The following is a 5109-nucleotide window of genomic DNA, read 5'->3' as shown; positions in this document are numbered from 1 at the left end:
TTTACATCCTGACTTTTTTTACATTCTCGTCTCGTCCATTTAAACAATATCAAATTTTATTATATCTTTTTTATCCAGAAATTGCCGTTTGAGTTAATTGACCAATTTCGTATAAATTATTAAGGTGGAAATGAATTATATAACTGATAATACGGTTTAAGAATATTAGAACACATAAATAATTACTCTGATCAATATCTATGGACATGATAGTTTCAGCACTTACCCTTTTATAGGATTAGTATATACTTTATTTAGCAGTAATATACTATGTTATCTACGTTTTCATCAGTTGTATACGCATACGTATTTTGATTAATTCTTGAATTGGTGATAGTTAATTAGATTGGGACGCGAAAGTCCACTGATTATGAATAGACCTAGCCATACTCCATAATCTATTTGCGGTGAATTTCTATGAGGATGTTGACATAGTGTTTTTGTGGGTATTTAAAGAAACTGGATGGATGTATTTAGACTCCTCCGTACTAATTTGTATATTCATTCTCGTTACTGACTAGTAGTTAGTACACTACGCATATCAAATACGCAGTAGAAAATGACTACTACGTGTACCAGCCAGCTATGAGCTAGCTATGTGAGATTAAAAAACAAGAAGAAAAAAAAGGTTAGCGAATAGAGCTGGCAAACCAAGCCAAAACCAGCGGGTTGACCCGTCCCGTCCCGTGAAAACCCGCACCCGTCCCGGATGGTAACTAAACAAGACGGGCGCGGGTTGTATAATTAGTGGCTTGTGAAGAAACGGGTTAACCCGACCCGTACTGTGAAACCCGCGGCTGGCCCGTAAACCCGTAATTTCATTCCCGTACTGTGAAAGAGCAACAGAAACAGATCCAGGCTCCAGTCCAGCCTCTTCTTCGACAGCAGAAATCAATCACTACCTCCCCAATCCATTGTTCTTCTTCCCACTGAGTTCCTCATATCAACATCACTAATTTGATTCTCTGAAATCTCGTTCTTGAACTGAGCTGCAGTATCAACATCACCACCAATTGAATCTCCTTCTGCAACCGATTAAACCCATTTCATCTTCACAGCATCGACAACTCCTTCAATTCCTTGACAATGACTATGAACCCATCTTGATTCTTCCCTGAACTCTTGATTCAAACCCACAATTCCTATGGCTTCTTCTTCTCTGAATTTCATATCTCAGAAACAATCGTAACAGATAAAATTACCTCAGCTCAGACCCATCTTTCAATTTCACATACACATGAACCCATCACTGAACATCAACATAACTCTAACTACAAATACATGCAGCTCCACTCCATCCCAAACTCAAGCCTTAGTTCCATTAGTACCAACAAAACTCGATAATTGAAACAACTCGATTCAGAAACTAAAATTAAATCAACTTAGAACCCTAACTGAAACAACTCGATTCAGGAACTCTAATTCCTAATTGGGGAAGAACAACAAGAACCCTAATTCTTAGAATCAAAATTAAATCCTATACAATCATCTCTACCTTAATCAATAACAAAACCATGAAATATTATACCAAAACAAATTCAATTTCATAAAGAAATCAATCAAAACTGAAACCCTAAATTTACCTGGTTTTGATTCTTCATCAGAACAATCTCCAATCGATAATTCAACATCCAAAATCTTCAACAAAACAAACCCATCCTGTAGTTCCGTTTAAATCTTCTTAATCCTTTCTCGTATCAAATTCCAAACAATTAACAGAAACCCTAATTTTACTTCTCTATTTCATCATCTCGAGCAGAACTATATCAATCCCCTGACTCTCCTCCTTAAAGATTCACCACCACAACAACACCTCCATCATATAATAGTTTCATCAAACACTTCTCTCAATCGATCTCTCACAAACTCTCAGAATCGCTCGGAAAAGAACTCAAGAAAAACGAAGATGAAGAAGAAATAAGAAAAAAGAAGACTAAGAGAGAATAAGAGAAGGGATACGACTCTCAAAGATAGTTAGAAATTAACCCGTGAGCACCCGTGAACCCGCGAGCTTTACCCGGGACGGGCACGGGTGGGATAAATGACCACCCGTGAAGAATTTCAACCCGCGAGCTCAGGCTTGTATTAACCCGTAACCCGCGGGTTGGTCACAAGCCAGACCCGTCCCGCCCGTTTGCCAGCTCTATTAGCGAAAACCATTAAAACACAATAAACTCACCCGCTAATGATTAAAGTCTAGAACACGAGAAACTCATACGTTAACGATTAAAGTGCATACGGTAGTGGATATTTGGTGTTGACGAGTTTCAAACTGATCACTGATATCATCATTCAACGATTTTACCATTATACTACAGTGACATCAGTAAATATGTGTGGATCATTAAAAAATTAATTATCAAGGATACAGTTCTTTCCGTTTCTCTCTCCTAGAAAAAAGCAAGGGCTTTTTGATAAAGTACCCCTACTTTTAACATTACACTAAAAAATGCCCCCTTTTTTTTTAAATTTGTTAAAGTACCCTTGTCTTGACCGCTTTATTCAAAAAAGCGGTAAACGACAGTTAACAGCTGTTAACGCTTTGGTGGCAGGGTCAAAATGCCCAAAAAAACCCTCCTCCTGGGTAGAGTTGGATTTTCTTGAATCACTGATTTGAAACGCCGAGTCGAGTCTAGTCCCAGCCATAATGGCCCCTTCTTCTGCTGCTCCAAATCAACTCCACTTCACCATGCTCTACAATACAAAGCAGTCCACCAACATGCTTTCAACCATTCTCATGCTCAGTTCATATACATTCGGCACATTATTGCATTTCTCTAGCTCCTGCAATTCCTGTACTCTCAGCTGCTTCATCCTTGATTTAAATCTCAACTGCATAACCTCAAAACTTCCTGCAATATATTACTTCCATGAATTGCAACAAATACAGCTCTTTCAGCTTCACCATACCAACTCCATAATTACCTCCATCTCTTCAGTCTTCTATAGCTTCAATCCCACAACTGCCCACCATCACCTGCAATTCAGACCTGCGCATCCATTGTCTTCCCTTACTCCAGACCAGCACAATCATGTACTCTGCTTACCATTAAGCCTCAACAGCAACATCTCCGTCAATTAAAGCTTGAATTCATCACTACCTAGCCATGGCAGTATCACCAACCATCTCACAGTAACTTCAGTTGAGACCCCTCTCTGCTTCCATCTTTGACTCAGCTTGTAATGTCACCAGTTTGAGCTAAGCAATCCAACTCAAATCCTTACAATTCAAGCAACACCTCTCTGTAAATTCCTAACATACATATATTGAACATCAAACCATCACTTTCTCAGTCTTGTATTCACACTGTACCAATTCATTCCTAAGCATACATCTATAGTTCATCTCCTCCATTAACATGGACTGCAATTGCAACCCATTCCATTATACAATCACCAGCAGAGAACATCTTCTTCTCCATCTCTAAAATTCACCAGTGACTCGAACAATCTCAACATCCAGGTGCAACATTAACCGCAACTTCATCTCACTCACAGATTCAACAGCTCCAACTGCAACTGCATTACCAACTCGAGCACAATCAATTCAGCTCATACCAACTGCCACCAGCATATCCACCTCCTGTGACCTAAGCATACATCTAAGCAGCCACCTGCAATATCATCTAAGTCCACCTGCACTCACCAGAACAACAACAACATCAACTTCATGGTTCGAACCCCTTCTATCAACTTCCTCTCTAGATCTCAAAAAGGAGACCAACCTCTTCTGTAGCAGCGATATCATCATTATTGCCATATTTATCATACAGCCGGTGAAGCTGACGAATGAAGTGCTTTTTGCATACTAGTTTGCACTCGCAAACAGACTCAAGTGGCACCGAGAAAGTATCTCTAACATAATATCTTACGGAAGAGACTTCATATTCCCTATCACAAAACAAAAAGGCACCCAGTGAGACTAAAATCTGCAAAGTGTTTGAACCAACAGAATACGAATTGGCAACAACACAACCACAATCAACACTGACTTTTTAGTGAGTCAATTACACAAACACTTTTTGTCCTAACAACAGTGTATCCCCAATACATTGGTTGATTCAAATCCATTACAATGATATAGCAATAAAGATAAGAAGATAAAAATAAATAAAATCAAACAAATCTATAAAACAATAGTAATTTCCAAGTTAGACTCTTTCCTTGAAGCATTAACAACCCATTTACACTGATATTGATATGAACATGGATGGAAACTTACCAAGAGATGCAACAGTGTGCATTGAAGACAACCCAGTACTTGCTCGAACAAAATCGCAAACATCATCAATTCAACACTGGAATATGAAATCGACCTAGATTCTTCTTCTAAGAACCCTAAATCATCATCAATTGCTCTAATTTCATTCACCATCAGCACAATCATCTTCACAACCCCATGAATTTCTACTCAAATCAAACCCTAACCCTGTATAATTTCTCCATGTTCTTCTCTTCCTTCCAAGCCTCTCGAATCATCAAACCCATCTATTACTTGACCACAAAACCTCAATTTATCCCTTTCTCTGAAACTTTCATTCAAATCCACTTATTCTTCTTCTGTAATTCGATTAGCAACACCCTCTTCTCTGTCGAACTTTGAGAATTCAGGAACCCCAAAACCCCTTTTCTTCTTTGCTCTCAAACTTCGTTTGATGAATACCCACTGATCTCTAAACTGTTAAACCCTTAATTTTTGCTTCTCATCCAACTCAGACCACCAACAAAAGCTCTTGATTTCAACATCATCAGCGTCTTTATTCAATTTCAGAAATAGAAGAGAGAAGGAAGAAGAGTATTGTCGGCTGAATGAAAGAAGATGAGTTTTATTCTCTCACTCAGATTTCGGTTTACTGTGGATTTTATGGTAATTTGACTCGTTTTTTTGACTTGGTAAACGACTATTGACTCAATATGTGGGCCCAAGACGTGAAATTAAACAACAAGGACATTTTAACGAGTTTTCAAAAAAAACGGGGGCATTATTTTTGTGGGTATCAGAAAACGGGTGTATTTTATCAAAATTCCCAAAAAAACAAAACAAAAATAAAATCTAACTAGCTAGCTAGCCACCATCATTTTCCTAGGTGGCTCTGATCTTTAATCGGC

General features: G+C 38.4%; 1 long non-coding RNA gene across 1 annotated transcript; it reads right to left on the bottom strand.

Moving 5' to 3' along the window:
- Nucleotides 1-2323: 2323 nt before the first annotated feature.
- Nucleotides 2324-4818, bottom strand: LOC113281604. Its single transcript, XR_003326270.1, has 2 exons — nucleotides 4223-4818; nucleotides 2324-3891 (listed from the first exon to the last, which is right to left on the bottom strand). It is a non-coding gene; the product is annotated as an uncharacterized LOC113281604 (long non-coding RNA).
- Nucleotides 4819-5109: the final 291 nt, after the last annotated feature.

The sequence above is a fragment of the Papaver somniferum genome, chromosome 5 (genome assembly GCF_003573695.1).
Source record: "Papaver somniferum cultivar HN1 chromosome 5, ASM357369v1, whole genome shotgun sequence".
NCBI lineage: Eukaryota > Viridiplantae > Streptophyta > Magnoliopsida > Ranunculales > Papaveraceae > Papaver > Papaver somniferum.
The sequence above is the reverse complement of the archived record's forward strand: the minus strand, read 5'-3'. Positions and strand labels throughout refer to the sequence as shown.